The 22,427-nt window shown below is 39.2% G+C and overlaps 1 long non-coding RNA gene across 1 annotated transcript in view; it reads right to left on the bottom strand.

Moving 5' to 3' along the window:
* Positions 1–15,803, bottom strand: part of LOC134472654 (uncharacterized) — a 40,564-nt gene extending 24,761 nt beyond the window's left edge. Inside the window, exons 1-2 of the long non-coding RNA XR_010042553.1 lie at positions 15,633–15,803; positions 10,557–10,764 (exon numbers count right to left, since the gene is read on the bottom strand). This is a non-coding gene — a long non-coding RNA (uncharacterized LOC134472654). The remainder of the gene's footprint in view (positions 1–10,556; positions 10,765–15,632) is intronic.
* Between the last annotated feature and the right edge of the window lie 6,624 nt (positions 15,804–22,427).

Raw genomic sequence — 22,427 nt, 5'->3', positions numbered from 1 at the left:
AATAGTATCAAGTTTATGATCCTGTTTATTTTTTTCTTCTTCTGTTTGCTTATTTATGTTTTTGAGACAGAGTCTGTGTTGCCTGTGCTGGCCCCAAGCTCAGACCTTCTTGCTTCTGTCTCCCTAGTATATAGCTTTTTTTGTTTTTTTTTTTTTTCAATTTTCTTTGCCCATTGCTAGTAAAGACTTTACAGTTGAAAATATCCTAGTCCTGGACGTATTGTGACTTTTTTTGATGGTGTTTTTTATCAATACTATTAAAAGTGGATTTTCCCCTCATTTGTGTTTTGAGAAAATATGCACATATCTCATATACACGTGGAGAAAAACACGTGTTTATAACAGTCATTACTGAAGGGAACTGAGGATGGTTTTTGTTCTTTGTCCTTGTTTTCTTGAGACGAGGTCTTGCTAGGTAGTTCAGGCTGGTCTTGAACTCACCAAGTAACTTTGTAACTCATTGTTTAAAAATATATTGTTTAGTTTCCATGCATTTGTATGATTTCTGCATTTATTTTGCTATTGTTTTCTAGCTTCATTGTACTACGATCTGACAATATTTAGAGTATATGTCAATTGTTTTACATTTACTTAAGGCTTATTTACTGGCTCGCATGTGGTTTATTTTGGAGAAAGTTCCCAGGGCTGCTCAGAAAAATGAATGCTCTGCTGTTGTTGGGTGAAACATTCTGCAGACACCTATCAAATCTATGCATTTGCCAGTTTTGTTCAACTCTGATCTTTCTTTATTGATTTATTGCTGTTGATGCTGATCTATCTGTTTATGTTACTGGGGTATTGTATTCCCACACCATAATGGTCTGATTTTTTTATGGTGAGTAAAACTTGTTTTATGAAGATGGGTGTTCAGAGCATATGTGTTAATAATTGTTACCTCTTCTTACTGATTATCCCTTTAACTAATATTAGTGACCCTCTTTGCATCTTTTAATCAGTTTTGCCTTGAAGTCCACTTTGTCTTAATGTACAACAGTGATACCTGTTTTTGTTTTGTTTTGTTTTTGGTTTTTTTTTTGGGGGGGGGATTCTTGTTCTATGCAACACTGTTGTCCATCCTCTGATTTTTTTAGTCTACAACTTTTTTTAAGGGGGGCATTAAATGTGTTTCTTGTATTCAGCATACCACTAGATTTTGTATCTTGATACATTCTGCCATTCTGTGTCTTTTGATTTGGGAGCTGAGATCATTCACATTGAGAGTTATCACTGATAGATACTGACTCACTCCTGTCATGGCAGGTTCCCTGTCTTTTTTCCTACTTAACAGCTTACCCTACTTGCTGGACTCATTCTACTAGACCTTTTGTCATTGTTAGCTTTATTATTTCTTTCTAGAATATCCTTCAGAATTTTTTGGATTACCAATTTTGTGATTATGAACTTTTATAGGTGGTCTTTGTAATGACATACCTTTTATCAGGATGTATCAGTCTGGATTAGAAATTGTTTTCTTTTAGGGCTTGAAGCACTTCACTCCAAACTCTCCTGGCCTTTAAGGTTTGGGTCAGTTCTGCTGTAATGCTAATGGGTTCACATTTAAAAGTGTCTCATTGTTTTCTCTAGCTGTTTCTAAGATTCTGTTCTTATATTGAACTTCTGGGATTTTGACTAAATTATGTTACTGAGAGGTTCTTTTCTGATTATGGCTATTTAGGTTCTATGTGACTCAATTATCTGTACAATAAGTTCCCTTATTTAGAAAGTTTTGTATTATTATTTCAGTAAACGAGTTTTTTTATGACCTTAAACTGCTTAATTAGTCTTCTTTGCATCATCTCTGAGATGATGTATCTATTTTTCAGGTTTTATTTTTGTTTTTATGGCATTAACAATCATCACTGACAATACCAATTGATCACAGATAATGGCCCTGGTTTCCAGTTCTGACATTGTCCTCACAGCTGCCTATACTTTTGATAGAATTTTTAATCTCCTAAATTTCTATTTAGAGCCTTATTATGGACTCAACTTCTTTTCTATGCTGGTCATTCATGTTTTACATTGTTCAGCTCTGCTAGCTTTTCACTAATGTCTTCTGCAGACTTCCTGATTATTTTATTGGGCCCACTATCTTCATTTACACCTTCTGTGAGAGCTTGTCAAACACTTTCTTGCTTGATATTTTGAATAATTCAGGTGTATGACTTTTGTTTTCCTTCCCTTTGATGTCCCTCAAATCAGCTTTGCGGAAATTGAGAGTTTCGGGAGGCTTTTCTTTGGCTTGTCTTTTGTGTTTATTTTTTATTTGTGTTGAGGCTTACAGGTTGATTGTAGTGGCGAGCTTTGTTTCCAGTATGGAAACCTTTTTAGTAATGTCTGCTTTTCAGTAGTGTCCTCAGGACATGACTAACTTATTCTTTGTCTCTGGCCATGGATCCAACTACCTTCTTTACTGGAGATTAGAGGTGACAATTTATTTGGCCAAGGTCCCAGTCTCCAGGAAAGGGTCACAATGTTGTTAATGACCCCAAGGCAATCTAGATTGGCATCCCAAAACAACTAGATAGTAACATGGGATTTATTTTGGAGAAAGTAACCTTGGCTCCAGTAATAAAATCAGCATCAATTATAGCATAAAACACAAAGTGATTATTGGGAAGCCCTTAGGACCAATAAGGTACCCACTCTTAACCACAGAAAGGGAATCTATAATTGATGGAGACCACCCTGAGTGGGTACAAATCCATACACTGACTTTTTGTGCTGAAGGTCTGAGTCTGCCCTAGGCCTACAGGTCTTGTCTAATGAGCCAGCAGTTGCATGCGGTAGAGCACTCCACTGGTCTCAGGAGAGATCTCTCAGAAGGCAAGATAACATTTCAGCTAAGGACTCTCTGACTCTTGCACAAAATTCTATAGAAGTAAATATTAACTCAAAGGGAAAATAAGTTTTCCATTAACCAGTGGCTTATTCATACAAGAATGCTTTGCCTCTTACTAGATCTTGTTAGCATCAGTGTTCTCCACTCCTTTGTTCCCAGGATATCCCTGCATGCCTCCTGGGAAAGCTGCGTGCATGCAATGAAGAGTGACAAGTTCAGAGATTCTTGGTCTTAGCCTGAAAAGAGCTCTGACCCTCGGGACCCCCGGAAATGTTCAATTATTGTCTCCATCTCTTTTCTCTTTCACCATATCCTCATCCAAGTGATTGGAGGCTTGAACACAGCCCCTGATATAGTATATATAGTAGTATGAAAATTAAAATAAACCAAATTTTGACCTATTACTGACTTACTCTAAGTATCTACCACATGAAACAGCTTGCTTTTACTAAGAACACAGCAGTATTCACCAGGAGTAGCATAAAGTTGACTACCTGTCTAGAGATTCAGAAAGCTTAGTAGTTACACTAGTAAATGTAGAAAGAGTAGGAGACTGGCCCTCAAACTTTCAAAAAAGCAAAATTTGAGAAATTAATCACTAGAATATGAGAAAAAGAGAGAAAAGTGAAACAAGGGTCTTACTGAGTAGCAAAATGAAATTAATAGTGTTAGAGATTAGTCATGGGAAAGACTGAGCAAGAAAAAAGATTACACAGAGCAAAATATGGGAAAGAAAAGAAAGATAAGAAAGGTTTAAAAAAGTTGAAAGGGGAAAAGAGGAAAGGAGGGAAAATAAACTGAAAGAGCAGAGGAAAAGGGAGAAAAAAAAATCAAGTCTCCAAAAAAAAAAACCCAATGAAGAAAAGGTAAAAATAATAATTTTTTTTTCTTTTTTTTTTTGTCTTTTTCCTTTTTATCGGTACCAGGGATTGAACTCACGACTGCCTGCTTGCAAGGCAGGCGCTTATGCCGTTGAGCTAAATCCCCAGCCCCCAATAATTTTTTTTTAAAAAGCAATAGAGTCAAAGAAAAAAAATCAGCAAGGGTTAAAGCTCAGCAGGACAGGGCCTGCCTGGGGAGTTCGAGGTCATGAGTTCTATTGCTGGTACCAAAAAAAAAAAAAAGAGGAAAGAAAGAAAGAAAAAATCCCGTGGTTTTTGTTTTTGTTTGTTTACAGTGTGGCTTTGAGTTCCCTATCTATCTAGCCCAGGCTGGCCTTGAGTCATGGTACTCCTCCAGCCTCACCCTCCCAAATGCTGGGATTACTAGTGTTATTCAGCTTTTGTGTTTTGAATGAATACTTTCTTTCCACATCTGTATATGTGGGATCCAGCCAGTCACGATTTTTATCCACCAAGTTTTAGGGTTTACGGTTTTCAAGATGCTCTGCTTAGCCCAGAGGCCCTTCTTCTAGCCCACTGCCCTAGTATAAATTACTGTCTGGTTATAGAGCCAGGTTAGTGGTCTAACCTGGCTGAAGGCCAGAGCGGAAGCTCCCGCTTCCTGCGTCTTCTTCAGCCTTCATTGCAACTCGCCTTCCTGTTTTTGCACAAAGAAAATTCCAATCCGCTCCGCGCCTCATCAATGCCCACCCTAAGCGCCACGCCGCTAGTGATCGTGGACTTCTCTCCACATCCTTGGAATAAAGGCTGTTTTTACTTTATATTCTCTCTTTCATTCTTTCATCGGGGAAAACTCTTTCACTGTCCATTTGTTCCAGGCTGTGATTACCGTCCAAGCCTAGGCAAGTCCTTGCTCCTGCTGGTAGGTCAAAACTGTGATCAGCCCTTTGGTCTCCGCTGACTTCAGGGAGGGGATTCAAGTACACTGCTGGACTTAATGTCACGGTTACAGGTCTGATTGTCCTTATCCCGGATCAGGTTAGTTGGTCCTCACTCTGCAGCCACCGGCCAAGGGGACGCAAAATGCAGTGCTGGCCTGGAGCTGGTAGATGGTCACCTCCTCGGGTCAGGAGGGCCTCCTGTCAGTGCTGGCCTGCTTGCTTGCATCCAAGTTCACTCTTTTGTAGTTTTTTTTTCATTTCTTAAAGAGTTTTCTAAATTTAGCCTAACTGCCCTGTGTATTAGATGGCTGCTCTTAAACAACAATATTTTTTGGAAAATATATAGATCATTTTCCATTTGATAATGAAACAATCCTGTGGATCAAATTTAAAGTGCAGAGATATTTCAGGAAAAAGGAGGAGGATGGGGATTGCTTGGTGATAGAACACTCGCCTAGAATGTGTGTAAGGTACAGAGTTTGATCCCATAAGGAGGAGGAAGGGGAGGAGGGGAGAAGGAGTGGGAAGGTGGAGAGAGAGAGGGACAGAAGGAAGAGGAGAAGGAAGAAGAGTAGGAGGAAGAAAAAGCACAATTCATTAGTTAAACCCCCACTAGCATTTTAAAACAATTTCTTGGCTTTGTTTGCTTTGCTAATAATAGGTTAGTAGTCACATTTATTGATTGATTGATTGATTTTGGTACCAGGAATTGAACTCAGGACCTTTTGCTTGCCAAGCAGGTACTTATGCCACTTAACTATATCCCTGACCCCGGTAGTCACATTTGATGCTGAATTTCATGTTTTTTTTCCCCCCTTTACTTAATATCGTGATTTTTTAAAGATAAGGTCTCACTATGTAGTTCGGGCTGACCTTGAACTTGTTACGTAGCACATGCCTCAAATTTGAGGCAGTCCTTCTGATTTAGCCTTCTAAGTGCTGGGGTTACAAGCATGTCATCCCTGGCTATTTAATATTATGATTTAGCGATATCCTTAAAAAGAAATCTTTTCATACACAGTTTTAAGGGTTGTATAAAAAACATCCTACAGGTAATTCCATGAACTTCAACCATTTCTCTTTTTAAATATTTACATAACTATTTTTCTTTTGCAGTCTGGGGATTGAACCCAGGACCTTTGCAACATCCCCAGCCTTTTAAAATTTTTTTCTTTTGAGACAGGGTCTGGCTGAGTCACTAAGGTGTTCAGAAAGGGCTCAAACTTTCAGTCTTCCTGCTTCAGCCTCCCAGTGTGCTCGGATTACAACCATGTGCCACTATGGCTGGGGTGGCCTTTTCATTTTATACGGGGGACTCAACCCAGGGAGTGTTGAGCTGCATCCTACACCTTTTTAAATTTTGACATAGGGTATATGTAACTTGTTCAGGTTGAACTTTAATTTGGTATTCTCTTGTCATAGTCCCTTGAGTAGCTGGAATTAGAGGCATACACTAGGGTGCCAGGTTTCATAGACAAATCATTTTATATTTCGGAAGAAACATGCTGCCAGTTTGGTCATTTGACAAATAATCATTGAACATGTACTATGTGTTGGTTGGAGCATTGTGCAAGGTCACAGTTTTACAGTGATGAGCGAGAGTTCCTGTCTTTGCAGAACTGACAAGTTTATCAGAGACAAAGACTCTTATGCAAACATGTAATTGCTCTAAGTGATAAACAAATGACATTAGGGTTACCATTGTCCCAAAAAATTAGAATCAGGCTTTGGGGTTTATCTTTTATCCTTGCCATTTTTAAGCTAATAAATGTGTTGAATATTCTCATCTCTAAAATATGGATGATATTACAGCTATTCCATGGTAGTGTCGTGGGAATTCAATGAGGTAATACTAGTTAGCGTGGCAAGTGATAAGTGCTCTAGAAATATTGCTTGATGATGGTGGTGGTGGTGGTAATGGAGAAGATAAAAAAGAAATGTGGCAGTGATGAATTGGAGTGCTATGTGAACCTCGCCAGAAGCTGAGGCTGTGAGAAGGCAGGGTATGCATGCCCAGAGGTTTTCCAGAGGAGACAGCGTATGAAATGAACTGTGAGTCTGGGTGATTTATATCTTCAACAAGATCTCATTAGTCTAGCTTTAATGTTACTGATACTTAGGATATTCAAAAGCTAGTCAGAGTCAGAGATGATTCGATCCATGGTCTTCAAACAGGGCTCAGGGAAGCCTTAGATTCTGACAGCATGCCTCAGGATATTTAAGACAACGAGAAACCAATTGCTTTTCCTTTCATTTAGCACAACTCAGTTTTTATATATTTTGTGTATTTTTGTTGCATGTAACATTTTGATTTGTTTGTTTTCAAAACAAGTATCTTTTTAAAAAATCTCTCCATTTTATAGATCAAGAAAACTTCTGCTTTAGGCCAGGCTATTAAAAGGTGTGGGGTGTTGGGAGCCGCAGCCCCGAGCCCGGTCGCCTCACTTGGCGGACGTGAGGCCTGTAGTAAAGAGCAAAGCCTGAGGTAGATTACCCCTCCCATCGAATATGTTAGTTTCCTGCTTACCGCGTAAGCAACCCGCTCAACAATATAGTCTGCCTGGCAACTGATGATGTTAGCCAATCAGCTTGCCTTGCTTACTTTAACATGATTGGACACTGTACCCGTATATATACCGGTGCCACCCCTGGGCGGAAGAAGAAGCCAGGTAGAAGCCCAGAAGTAAAAGCCCAAAAGGAGCCGCGGAGAGCGGACCGGTAGAGGCTTTGGGGCAGACTGAAGCACAAAAGGAGCCGCGGGGAGCGGACCAGAGGAGGCTTCAGCTGGGAGAACCCAGGGCAGGCTGTACGGAGAAGGAAAATAAAAAGAAAAGGTTGTCCACTACCAGACTTTGTCGTGTGTCCTTCCTGCCGGCCGGGAGCGGACATCGACAGTGGGGTGCTCTCTTATAATCCCAGTAGTCTAGGAGGCTGAGGTGAGGTTGCAGTTCAGAGACTTAGTGAGATCCTGTCTCAAAAGAACAAGTAAGAAAAAGGGCTGGAAATGTAGCTTGGTGCCAAGGCCCTGTACTCAAGCAAGCAGTCAAGCAAGCAAGAAATTTTTGTAGTTTTTAGATGGCGGGCCTCGCTGGGGATGGACTTTCTTGCTTTTTTGATTCAATTAACAGGCATTGTAAGCCTAAGACTGTACTCTGTGTTCAGAAAAATGTTGGTACTCCATTTAGAACTGGCTTAAAAAGCACATAAACCCAGTAAAATTGCTCTCCATGGAGGGCAAGTCAAAGACAAGCTTCAACCTTTCATAGAGGATGAAAGAGAGAATTAAGTATTCAGTCAGAACAAGCCAAGTCTCTGGGAGAAAATGATACAGGATATTGTCTCCCTAACTTAATTCCTGGGGTGTTGGCATCATTTGCCGTTTCTAGGCCTTTCTAATTATAGATGTGCTGGGTCACATTGCCTCCACCTGCACCTATAACAGTAACAATGTTCAGCATTTAACATTATCAAAGACCTCTCCAGCTTGAACTAATTAATTCATACAATCCCAACCATCTGGGACAGATATTATTATTACCCAGGTTTTATAGACCCAGAAAACTTCAAAAGACATTTCCCAAATGTCATATAGGAATTGGAACAGGGCCAGGATGAACAAGATTTTTTAGTTTCATTAGAAGATGAGTCTTCCATGGACTGTTTAGATTTGAGAGTAATTTTTTTCTTCAGGGTGGTAAACAGATATCCTTTGTTCAATACTAGCTCACTGTTCGGTTTCTGTTGTACCTGCCAGAAGGAATCATGACACCTCAGAAACTACCACACACGTCATAATTCTCTGGAATGCCAGATAATTTGGGAGTTCTTAAGGTGGCTAACATGTGCCAGCTTTTGATCCTTTTTCTTACCTCCTTTATTATACCTACAGAGAGAATCAAATATTCAGTCATAATAAGCCATGTCTCTGGGAGAAAATGATACAGGATATTGCACAGAACCTCTTTCCAACTAGCTGATATTAGAATGGAGAGCTCATGAATTGTAAAATGAAACCTTAGAAAAGTCAACCCATTATAAAGCCTTCTCTGTGCTTTTGTGCTGACCAACTAATTGAGATTCTCAGACATCGCATGTTCCTCAAAGAAAGTCCTTCATAGTTCATACCATCCTTTTAATCATTAGTTTTTTTTTAAAGATTAAAAATAGCCATGTTATCCTGGTTGCAGAAAAGTTACATTTAAAACAATATGAAGTGACTCATTGGTATAAAATCACTATTCTCTTTTAACTTTTGTCCTAGTATAATGAAAGTTTTACATTCTCATGCATTTACTCATGTTGAACAGGCAGGAAACCCAAAAAGTCTAAAAAGTCAAAGGTCTTTGACATTAATATGGCAATGATTATGCAAAATTTTAAAAATGACGAATTAAAATGAGTTCTATGTTGACTCAGAGACCAGCAGGACCAGAGAAAAAAGAATAATTTTGAAAATTTTTCAGAATATGTAGGAAAGTTGGTGAGTAGGATTAAGAACTTTCTTTAAAGACACGTATCTTTTGAAATCCAGGTTCAAAGAGCATCTGTATATTGTTTTCATGGAAGTCACCGTGTCGTGGAATGCATAACTTAGAGAAACTCAGAGTCTGTAGGGACTCTCAGGGCTGTTTTTAATACTACGTTTAGATCTAGTCTATTGAGTTTTTAATAATTTCCATAAATAAATCTGACTCATCTCAAAGTTAAGACTCTCTGATGTCAGCCCTCAGCCCTCTTCTCATTCGGAAAAGCTGAGCGGTTTTGGCATTTTATCTCAGTTCAAAGATAGACTTGTAGGTTGAACCAAAAGTGAAAAAAAGCTGACCTGGAAACTTTGGTTCTGTATTCTCACATAGTTCTCTGAAGCAAAGTGAACAGCGATTCAGTGGGGTGCGTGGATGGCTATCGGGAATCAGGGTGTTAAGGTCAAGGTGCCCCCACACCTGGCAAATTCCCCATCTTCATTCCTTTGGTCAGCAAGTCTGAGTTGGAGTATCCAGCAAGGGTGCATAAAGGCCAGCATGGGGCTGGGGATTTAGCTCAGCGGCATAAGTGCCTGCCTTGCAAGCAGGCAGTCGTGAGTTTGATCCCTGGTATCGATAAAAAGGAAAAAGACAAAAAAAAAAAAAGGCTAATCACTGGAGCTCAGTGATCACTTTAATTTTTTTCATAGAGAAAATATACCTCAAAGCCCAGGCTAGAAGTCACACCACTTGTCTTTATACCATTTTACCATCACCTCAAACCTCCTGAAAGCATTTACTTACAGACGAGAACTTTTCCATCCTGGACCTGGGCCCGGAGCGAGAAAAATGAGAGTAAAATATACATGAAGCAGTCTATTTGGCAATTTTCAGTTGTTTCCCCCTCCCCAAGCCAGATTCATAAATAAAACCTGCCCAAACACAGTCTTTAATAACAACATGTGACAACTCTTCCATAAAGAGTACTCTGTGGGCTAGAAAGCATTTTAAAATAGAAATATTTGTATAGTTTGTCTGAAAAGATTTTTTCAGATTTCCTAAAGTAACGAAAAGAAAATGCAAGAAGCCTCCTCCCTCTGTGTTAAGAGGGGATTTTATGAGAGTGGTGGGTCCAAGAAAGTGCCAGCGCTGGTGGGATATGAAAACACAGCTGTTGGCTTTTTACAGTGCTGAGGTTTATGAGTTTGGCAAGGAAACAGGCCCCAGACCTGAGGTCCTCCGCAGAGTGGGTGTGGCGGAATGGGACAGAGTCTGTGCCTCTTCCTCTGCTGCACAATGTGGGTCTCACAGTTACCGCCTCTGTCTAATTGCTGGCTGTCTGCTTTGTGGGACTCCTCCTGCCGACTCCCAGGCAAGATTTTCCCTGTGAATTCATTTCATTCTTGGCTGTCACTGCAAAGCTAGAGTTGTAAAGCAAAGGACGTTACCTAACAACAGCTTTACTCACAGATTGACTCCAAGGTGAATCCAAATAGCTTTTCTCCTTCCTTTGGCCTCTCTTCTCTGAAGCACTGGTCCCAGTTCCTGAGACGTTTTGCACAGGGACTTCATGCCCCTCACTGCTTGATATTTTCTGCATCAGTGTGCTCAGGGTCTCGAGAGAAGCTCCGTTTGTGGGCTTGGGGCCAAGTTCAGTCAATGCACGTCCTTTATCCCTGTGAGGTGTGGTCAGAGACTTAGCCCCTCGGGTAGGTTCTTTTGGGTAACTTTTCAGGTGTACCAATTCATCAGTGAGTCCCGAGGTATTCAGAACAAAGGGTTAGGATGCCTTCTGTTGTACTCTAAGAAAATAGCTTTGTTATATGTGTATTATAGCAAACCTGTATAGGGGCTTACTAAATGTGTTTGTTTTATCCTTTTTCCCTAACTGATATGTTAAGTGACCTAATTGATATGTTGAGCAACACTCTCCCCTGTAAAGAATTGCAAGAATCTCACCTAATTGATATGTTAACCATTGTTGCCCTCTACAAACTACAGAAGCTGTGCTAAAACAAGCTAACAAGGGTTGTTAATCACTGCTAGGCGCCTCTATTCTCCGCTAAAGAGCTAAGGAAAACTAAAATGGCAATTAATTTACACTTGTTTAAAGTAACCTGCTTGTGTGCAGAGAGATTTGCGTGTGAGTTTAACCCTTTACCCTGACCCTGACACATTACCGCCGTTTTCTGTTCTGTATGGCGCCTTATTGCCTCCCTCTCCCCTCACCTATCTATCTAGGCCATAAAGAATTTGGGTTTCTGGTGACCTCCCCCTGACCCGGTGATGATCTGTTGTAAAATGAGCCTGCCCCAATTTTAAGAACTGCTTAGCTTAAAGAAACTACCGGGTAATACTATGGCCCAAACCCCAATCGGTGCTTTCCTTTTGTTCTGTATGTATCAAATGAGTTAGATATCAGATCTTTGTAAAACTTAAGTTCCAGCGTCTCATAACTCGTGACCCCTTCGCACTCACTAGTGAAGACAAGCTGTCCTGAGATAATTAACTCTCCACTTTCTTCTCCAAATATTGCTGCAGACGTGCCACTCTGAGATAATGTCAGTCTGCAGGATGGGAGTAATTTAAAAAAAACACCAGGAACTCCCTAGATTGTCAGAGCTAAGTGGACAACAATACAGTTTCCAGACTCGGGTCAACAAGTTTGATGGCTCTGCAGGTTTCTTTGTTTCTCTCCCCCCCCCCCGCCCTTTCCTCCAGCCCCTTTTTAAAGTCCTCCCTTCAGCCTCTGGGACACGGTCTCCAAATTGGCTCCCGGAGACTGGTCGCCAGGCCTGGAAATAAAGCCTTTGTCACCTAAATTTTTGGTCTCTTGCCTCCTTGGATTTTATACCGGGGCCCAAGTTATAACACCTTCCTTTCCATCTCTGGCAATCAAAGGCCCTCCAATAATGAAGCAGCAGGTTTATTTAAGACTAACCAATGGGAATTGTTGGACAGAAAGGAAGGAGCTGTAACTGATGCATCCTGGAAATCATATCAAAGATCTGCACATACACTGGTGCATGCAGAGCTTCACTTGTTTGGATATTTTCGGTTTACTGTCATTTAGAAGCACTGCTATCAAAGCCAAATCAGCAGTCTTAAGGTATACATTCCTATGTGTTCATCACAGCTCCTGTTAGCAAGGAATACATACTAATGAAGTATTAGGGAAGTGTGTGCAAGCTGCGCAGAGTGAAGCACCCTATTGTAAGGGCTGATTACACTGTGTCAACTTGAGAAGTCTAGAAGCTTGACTAGGCAACTCAGCAGTTCCACATCCTTGGGTGTAAAGGACAAGCCCTTATCTCTGAGGATGTTGTTAACTGTGTCAATTTGAGAAGTTTAGAAGTTTAACTAAGTGACTCAGAAGGGGTCCAGGGTCCTCACTTTATAAACATCCTGAGTTTGTGCAAGAGGAGGGTAGGGAAATGGTGTGAGTGCTACACCCACCCAGGATAGACAGCTGCATATAATATAAGGGAGGGAAAGAGGCTTGCTTTTTCCTGCTTTTTGTGCTTGTTGCTTTTGCTATTTTCCATTGCCATGAACTGCTGCCCCTTTGCCAGGCCACTCGGCCTTGGAGTCAGCTGATTATGGACTGAATCCTCTACAACCTTGAGCTAAATAAAACCTTTCTTTCCTTAATTTTCGGTGTCAGGTATTCTGTAAGAAAAATAACTAAGACATTCATCATCCCAGAATTCTGGGAGACTGAGGCAGGAGGATGACAAGTTTGAGCCCAATGTGGGCAACTTAGCATGTTAGGGAAACCTATCTCAACAGAAAAAAATTCAGAAAGGACTGGAGATGTAACTTGGTGGAAAGACTTTGTTCAATGCCCAGTATGGGAAGAAAAAAGGAAGGCAATGTGGTACACATAAAATATAAACAACGTAATACAGGACCAGAGTTTTCTAGGTCCAGCTTAAGGTCAGACCCATTGCAATCCCCTCAAAGGCATGCTTGTTCTCTAAAGAAGTTTCCTTGTTCCAGACTGTTGGGTGACATGTAACTGCTAGGACAGCAGAATTCCCTGGAAGTTTCCAGTATCAGGTTTCCATGGAACAGGCTTGTACAAGGTTTCAGCCTTCTAGAGCTGATTACTTCACCATGATGAATGCTGGCTCGTCAGTAATCTATCTGGACTCTTACCTAATGTTACTAATGGTTGTACAGTCTGAGGTATGTAGAGGGCATTTTTTGATTTTAAACTATTGGGTTAAGTAATCTTCCTTTCCTGATGTTCATTAAATTTAAGTCATATAAACCTCCAGCTGGCTAGTTGAAGTAAATACTGTGTAATCAGATCTCTAGGAAAGAAGATGGGTTTGTTAATGTCCACAGGCCTTGGATACCAAAATTGTCATATGATATTATAATACAGTGAGCTTTGCTAAATAGATTAAAACTTTATCAAGCTGGGTGTGGTGTGAGTCTATAATTCCAGCTCCTCCTGAGTCAGGAGAATTGTAAGTTCAACCTCCACCCCCTAACCAGGAACATAGTGAGACCCTGTCTCAAAAGGGCTGATGATGTAGCTCAATGTGAAACACTTGGCTTCAATCCCCAATCTTACACACACACACACACACACACACACACACACACACACACACACAGACACACGCACACACACACACCACAATCAAGGCATTCATTTGACATTTCTTCAAGCAAACATAGTTTGCATAATAGATGGGTTATTCAAACCCAATGAAAACAATAAAATATTCACCCATGCTGTGTTTATAATCAAGTAAAACAACACAAAATAATTAGAATAAGTTAGAATAAAAACATAGAAACACTGCAGTAGCACTCTGCATAGAATTCTATGAAACCTCACAGAATATGCTTCTGATTAGGTGTGTCTCAGGGCAGGGAAAAAATAAATTGGTTAGAATTAATACAATATTGTTCACAAAGATGATGTAGCTACCCAAAATAAGCTAGTATGGTCTTGGTTTATACTAATAGAACTATAACATCTAAAAGCTCAAATAATAGACATACCTTGAACTCATTCTGTTATATGTGAAGTATTGGATTCAATTTGGAATAAAAATTAAAAGCTTATTATAAATCCTGAGCTCATTCAGAGCAAACCTTCCACACTGAAGAAGTTGATTAATGTTTAGCTCCATTGGATATCAAAAAAAGCAGGCTAAGAGAAACACGCTTATAATTAGCAAATATCCAAAGGCTCATTTTCTATGGTAAGATGCATTATATTTATTTAAGAAAGCAGGAATCAAATAAAGAAATAAAATAACTGGATGAAAATGGCAAGTATGCTAATTTAGACTAAAATTAGAAAGAATCTCCCAAGAATAAGAGTTATTTAAAAGATCAAATAAAGTACCTTTTGAATAGATGTCAGACTGCTTAATTAAAGCTGAAATTTTATGGAGAATACTGCAAAAGCAATAAACATTTTGGTTTTGGTTAGAATAAGTCACTTTTTGGTCTCTGCCAAACCTTAGATTTTATAATTTGGGCATATCACTTTAATATTAGATACTATTTGCAAAACACAGCAATTAAAAAAAGTGCTCTTCTCAAATCATCAAAATTGTCAAGGAACTGCTAAGAGACAGAAAGAAATAGGCATAATTCACAGAAGTATTTCTTGTTTTGTTTCTTTTTCTTTTTAGTATTAGGGATTGAATTTAGGTATTTGAATTATCACTATTATTTTGAATTATTACCTCCACATTAATTTTATTCTTAGACTAGGCTGAAATTTGGAATCCTCCTACCTCAGCCTCTTAGCCTAACCCTAACCCTAACCCTAACCCTAACCCTAACCCTAAGATTACAGGTCTCCACCGCCACTTCCCCCAAAAAGTATCACTTTTGATGAAATTATCAGCATCGTATGACAGATGTGGCTTCGATCTTCAGTCAGAGAACTCTTTGGAACCATTGAAGAAATCTTAGGGACTTCTCTGGTCTGTGGGCATCCATGGGGATGGCCACCACTTCTATGATATCCATGGTAGTTCCATGGAATGCCTACTTAGTTCAGGAGTACAAAAGAAAATATTTCAATAAGGAATCATCTGACAGCCAAAAATAAATAAATGAATAAATAAAACAGATGAGTGTCCTTTCATGTATGTCCTCCAGTTGTCTTATGACCAGTGCATGACAGTAAGTAGGTGGCAATAAATGAATCACTTAGCAAGTGACATCCTTTTTTAAAAAAATTGTTTTACTTCTCTTTTCTTTTGCAAATGACAGTCTTAAGACACTATAAATAAGGTCTTGGTAGTTATGTAGTAAATGTCAGTAAGAATCTTCTTGTTTTCCACCAACTAGAGAATCATATGATTCAAAATCTTAGAAGAAAATAAATACCAACAAATAAAGTAAGCATGCTGATGTACAGTAAAGCCTAAAGGTAAGACTGGGAGAGAAATAGCATCAGAAAGAGGCAAACTGGGGAGCAAAAGCTACAGGGAAGTCCTTCAGCAAGACCAAGGACACAGCTAACACTCAACAGAGCGCTTATGTACTAGACGCTCTGCTTACTCACCGGTCGGTTCTCTTAGAGATTCCATGAGTTAGGTTTCTTGCTAATTGTTTCCTTTGATGAGCTGAGAAATACAGACACAGAGACGTGAAGTGCCGTGTCCAAGAGCACACAGCTGGCCGGAATTTGAACTCAGACAATCTGGCTCAAGAATCCAAACACTTCATACCTAAGTGTCTCTAAACTGAGAGAAAGAAATGAGACAAGTGAAAAGAAAATGACTCAGGAACCATGAACTAAATTCCACTTTTAAAAGAAAGAGAAATAACTATTGAACATGAAAGTTTTGTGCAAAGCCAGTTAAACGGTTTTAACTTTCTTGGGATAATCCCAATTCTCTGTTAAAGTCATTTTAACAAATACGCTTCGAATGGCCGTTAGCCACTTGGCATTCATGCAGCATGGATGAACCTAAGCTTGGCAGTCACCTGCAGAGGCAAAGGGGAAAAGCACATGTTTCCATCATTGCCTCTATACCAAAGCCCAAGCTCAGCCACAGGTGAGTAAGGATTCAGTTCCCAGGGACTCGGAGCAATTACAAAATGGTGTGTCCTGCATGTGGCCAGTGGCTAGTGGGGGCAGAACATTTACAATTTCAGAAGTGCTGTCCACTGTGTAAGTGATAATCTGTACTTGGTGTTATAAATCAAGATAACAGAGGGCCTAGTTCTTTCTCTGGATCCTAGATATTTCTCTTCCCCTAATCTAAACTAGTAAGTGTTGAGTGATGAAACACTTGACGAATATTCTTTAAATATTCATTTCTAATGTGCTAGCTTTTCTCTCCTTTTTTTTTTTTTTTGTTGTTGTTTTGTTATGTTACTGAGGACCGATACCAGCCCTTTGCATTGAGCTATATCCCCAGGTTTTTTTTTTTTTTTAAAGAGAATAAAACCAAGGAAAATGAAACAGGACAAAACCAATCAAAATAAATCAGTATAAGTGATACAGGACTTCAAAACCTTATGAAGTCAACAATAGTTACCATAATATCTTTGTTGTCTTCAAAATAGCTGCAGATACATTTGGAGATAGTAAAAATCGAACAGAACCGAATAGAATAGAAACAATAAAAACAAAGCAAGGAATGCAATAAAGGACTTCAAAACAAGCCAATAGTAAATACAAAATGACTACCATAACAAGTCTTGCTGTCTTTTAAATAGCTGCTCATGCCCTCAGATTTAACATAAACAAAACAAAAGAGTCTAAAACCCAACCCAACAAAACAATGAAAACGATATGGTTTTCTGGTGGGAATTGCTTCCTGGTGAGGCCTGGTTCTCTCCCTCCCTAGTCCGCAAATGGTGCTGACTCACTGAGGGAGGCTTGGCTCTGGTTGTCCCCACTCTGGCAGCAGCCTGAGCATGGCACTGGTTTCTAGGCTAGGACCACCTTCTGGTGAAGCCTAGTTCTCTCCCTCCACAGTTGTGAATGGCCAGTGTTTTTGTTTTTAATTTTAATTTTTTATTTTGAGATAGTTTTTTGCTAAGTCACTAACTTGTCGGCAGGTCTTGAACCTATGGTCTTCCTACCCCAACCTCCCATGGGGCTGGATTACAGACAAGTGCTCCTACACCTAGAGCTAATGTGCTGGGCTTGCAGAAACCTTGAATGAAGCTGATATGCAGAAATTTCAGCTGCTCCCTTCTGGCTACCAAGCAAGATGTATCACTAAATCTGAGGGCAGAAGCTGACATAATTTTGTCTTAGCCAATTGCATTTGATATGTTCCAGTTTAGTTTTACAGAAGTCATGCGGCACATGACATATCAACATATCATCGACATTCATAGGGACCTGTTTAATTGGCCAGATGTGAACTCTCCAACAGTTTCTGCACATTTGTTAGCTGTAATCCTGTAGATAGTACAGTATTCAAACCCCACCTAGAGCAAATGAAAGTTGAAAGTAAGAAGTCTAATACTGTCTGCTAATTTAAATGCCAGCGCCCAGTCTGTGTTACATTGGGAATGGAGAAGACAGAGCAGCACCTCCAGGGAAGGTGGGCAAACGGCCACAGGAAAGACAGAAATATCCAAAAGCATCTGTGGGCCTTCAGTATGTGTCATTTATTTACACAACTTGCATTTTAGAATGTGGAAAACCATAAAATCTGACAGACATCCCTAATAAGTATCAAAGCCAAAGATCTGTGGTCAGAGGGGGACTCCATGCGGGTGGTTTCACTCTTCCCCAGGTTCTGACTCACAAATTTAAAACACTCAGAGTGGAGCATTTTTTCAACACACAGGGTGTTCACTGAATAAAAGTTACTCATATGCTCCCCCAGATGTTCCACTGATGAATGCACTGCATAGAATGCCATGAGCCAAATACAATTTTACAATGTTAGTTTCATACTTAGTAGTCACTGGATCCTTTTGACTGGACTAATAATATTTTTAATACTTTTTCAGTCTTTTTTTTTTTTTTGTCTTTTTGAGACTGGGTCTCACTATGCAGTTCAGGCTGGCCTTGGGCTCAGGCTGGCTTTGTAGCCCAGGCTGGTCTCGGTTGGAACTTGCAATGATCCTCCTGAGTCAGCCTCCTGAGGGCTCAGATGACAGGAGTGCACCACCACACCCAGCTTTACTTTTTCAGTCTTTTAATCTACTAGAGCTGGGATTTATTTAGCATGGAAATATATGTATCTCATAATATTAATCAAAACTATTGGTTTTGTCTTTTTAAATTAGGTATAGTGTATATACAACAAAGTACAAAAGTCTTAACTGTGTAACAATGAAGTTTTAAGTGTACTATAGAACATTCCAGCCTTCCAAAGACTGTCATGCTTCTTCCTTGTCAGTGACCGCTCCCCACTCTCCGACATGAAATAGTTCACCAGGGGTTGCCTGGATTTGCTTTGCCCTCTGGCACATTCTCCACCTATGTACATACACGTGCCAACTTAGCCAAGGATTGAAAACAGTTTTTAACGATCGTGTCCGTACCAAACATGTACAGATTTTTCTTATCATTATTCTCTAAGTGACACAGTATACCAACGTTTTACATAGTGTTTCCATTGTATTAGGTATTAATATGAATAATTGAGAGATTATTTTTAGTACAGGAGAGGATATTCACAGGTTACATACAAATACTATACTATTAAGAGAACTTATCATCTGTGGATTCTGGTATCTGTTGAGACCTTGGAATCAATCTTTTATGGATACCAAGCAACAAATATATAGGCATCTACATGGATGTATATAGATACAGAAGCAATAATAGAATGGAAACTCTATGTTTGGCTTCCTTTGCTATACATTTTGTTAGTGCAATTCATCTATTTTATTGTATGCAAAAATGTGTACATTCATTCCTTTTTATTACGAATGGTATATCTCCTTGTATGAATAGACAATAGACTCCAACTTACTTGCCTGGTTTTTTTCTTTTTTGAGGGGAGCTGCTATTTTGTTGAGTCTGGCCTTGAACTAGAAGTGATTCCCCTGCCTCAGCCTCCCTGGTGTGTGCCTTTGATGGGCAAAACTTTGATTTTTTTTTCTTGCATATGTCTTTATGACACAAGGTAGGCCATGTGTAGCTTTAATAAATCCTGCCAAATAGGCTTTCAAAGTGGTCCAGTTTGGAGCCCCATTAGCAACACATGAAAATTCTAGTCGCTCCCTAGTGTCACATTTCCAGTAGGTGATGTCAGGTTTTGTGTTTCCTTCTTAATTAGTCATTTTACAAGTGTGTAATAGTATCTCAGTGTGCTTTGATAGGCATTTCCCTCATAACTGAGAGGTTTTGAACATCTTTTCATGTACTTATATCACTATAACCATTTGAGCATGGTCTCAGGAAATATTTCTTTCTTTTCTTTCTTTTTTTAGTACTGGGGATCAAACTCACAATTTTGCACTCGCCAGGCAAGTATTTCTTTACTTAAGTTGTATAACTGTATTTTATATAGAGCTTGTTAAATATAAACTTTACAAATATTTTCTCTCAAGCTGTGTCCTGTCTTCTCACTCTTTTTTGATGGATAGGTCTTAATTTTTTTTTTATCGGTACCGGGATCGAACTCAGGACTGCCTGCTTGCAAGGCAGGTGCTTATGCCGCTGAGCTAAATCCCCAGCCTAAATCCCCAGTCTTCATTTTTTAAAGGGAAAAAACAAAAATCAAGAAGCAAATAAAAACCAAGAATTTCACTTACGAGTATGGCTTCTAGTTACATCCATTTATCTATAAAAGCCTTTGAGATTATCATTCTTTATGGTTTAGTATTCCATTGTATAAAAATATCACATCTTTTTTTATCCATTTCTCAGTTGCTGTGTATTTACATTGTTTCTAAGATCTATTACAAACATGTATTGCTATAGTTTGATGTTTTCAATTCCTCTGGGAAAATACCCAGATGGGGAATAGCTGAATCAAATAGGACCTCTGGAGGCCCTGCGGCCTGGGCTAAGTGCCCCGCGCACTTTCCCCCAAGTCCAGCTTGTTTGGGACCCTCACGGCTTCCAGGTGCACTGGTACAGCTCGGTGGGTCTGGGGTGCCTGCATTGGTCTCCCCGTTCTCAGCTGTGCTTGGCAGACTGTGAAGTGCTAAGCGTGCAGGAGGGCGTCATCGGTTCCAGAGGCTGAGCTTGAGCCGGCCTGCTCCACTTTGAGTGACCCTCTATCAGTCCAGCAAACTGGGTGCCAGAGTCCCAGGAGCTGAGGGCATAGAAGAGGATTTCCAACAGACCCTGAGGAAGCCTTAGAATAACACTCGAAACACTTGAAACACAGAAATATAGGAAAATGACAAAACAAAAGACCAAACTACAATCTCAAATCTCCAGCCCATACAAAGAAACTTTAGGAGCAATGTGTATAGAAGAAAATATATGCAGTACACCTCAAATATTGGACATAATAGCAACTGAAATAAACAAGCAACTCTGGGAAGCTTTAAAGGAATTCAAACTCGAAATAATCTCCCAGGTAAAAGAAGAAATGATAAAAGAAATGAAAGAGATGCTGAATATATCTAAAGAAAACACAATTAAAAAATTGGAGGAACTAAACAAAAAGATAGAATGCCTAGATGAGCAATATAAGAAACAAACAGAATACATAAAGCAAATGCACAAAGATATACAGGAAATCAAAAATTCCACTGAAAGCTGCAAAAACCGCCTCAATGAAAGTGAAGATAGAATTTCAGACCTTGAAGACAGGATTGCAGCTAGTGAACAGGAAAGGAAAGATCTTTTACAAATAACAAAGAATCAGGAAATAACAATTCAACAACTGCAAGATGATGCAAAAAAAAGCAACATAAGATTGATAGGGATTAATGAAAAAGAAGAGGACAACCTAAAGGACGTCAAGAGGATACTTAGAGAAGTAATAGTTAAAAATTTCCCAAACATGAGATCGGAAACCGACAACAGGATTAGTGAAGCATATAGAACTCCAAATAGTCATAACCATCTTGTTTTGACTGATTTTACTCTGTTCTGTTCTGTTTGATAGTATCAAGTTTGAGGGTATAGGCAACTACTTTGAAAGCAATAAGATTCACTATGATGCCCATTCTGGTTTGACTAATATCTTCTTTGAAGTCCTGTAGTGTTTCCAATGTTTAGGTTTTATTGGTCTTGTTCTGTACTGTTTTGTTTGATTTTATGATACCTAATGATAGAGGCAATTCTTTTTTAGGTAGCAAGAGGCATTTATGGTAACCATTGTTGATTACCTTGTATTCTGTTTTTACATCATGTGCTATGTCTATCCTTCGTTTTGACTGACTGCTTTGTTTTGTCATACTTGATTTATTCTCTTCCAAAAAAAAAAGTAATAAGAACTATGGGAGTAGTAAAACCTAAAATGTGTAAATGTTGTTGTAAAAAAGAGAGGGAAAAAAAGTGCTCTAAAGGATACAACTGCAAGTGTGTTTAGGTGTGTTAAGATGGATGACCATATTACTGAGTTTTTTGTTGGATCATTGAACACAATTGTTTGCAGTCTCACTGTTTGAATGTCTACTTTGTATGCTTTAATACTGTAACTTGAACAACTACTTCTAAGATGACAATATGTAATCTATTAACCAGTGATTTCTTACTGTTTCTTTCTAAATTCTGTATTACTTGTACCCTTATACTGGTTTTTTTTTTCTTTAAATAAAAAACAATAGGACTTCTGATTTTAGTTTTGTTAAGAAATCTCCGCACTGATCTCCAAAGTGATTGCACCAGGCTACACTCCCACCAGTGGTGGAAAAGTGTTTCTTTTCCCCCACAGTCCCATCAGCATTTGGTATTGATTTCTTGATGTCAGCCTTTTTTTTTTCTGGAGTGAGATGATAATTCATTTTTAATTTGCATTTCTCAAATGGCCAATGATGTTGAACTTTATACATATATATATATATATATATATATTTGTTTTTCTTTTGTATTTCTTCATCTGAGAAGTGTATATTTATCTCAGATGACCATTTTTTGAATTGGGCCTTTGAATTTGGGGGGGCCTGATTTTTTTCAGTTCTTTATATGTTATAGATAGAAGTCCTTTGTCTGAGAGACAGTTGGCAAAAATCTTTTCCTAATTTGTGAGTTTTCTTTTTACTCTGCTGGTGATTTCTTTCAACGTGCAAAAGCTTTTTAACGAGATAAGATCCCAGGTGTTGATTCTTTGAAGTGCTTCCCGTGCAGTTTGGTTTTTGTTCATGAACTCTTTGTCTACCTCTATCTAGCTACTTTATCTTCCAGTATTTCTGTCTGAATATTTAGAACTTTCATCCATTTTGACTTTATTTTAGGGCATGGTGATAGGCATGGATC

The sequence above is a fragment of the Cavia porcellus genome, unplaced genomic scaffold (assembly GCF_034190915.1).
Source record: "Cavia porcellus strain 051 isolate PalLab524CR breed Dunkin Hartley unplaced genomic scaffold, mCavPor4.1 scaffold_24, whole genome shotgun sequence".
Taxonomy (NCBI): domain Eukaryota; kingdom Metazoa; phylum Chordata; class Mammalia; order Rodentia; family Caviidae; genus Cavia; species Cavia porcellus.
This window is presented reverse-complemented; position numbering and strand designations above follow the sequence as displayed.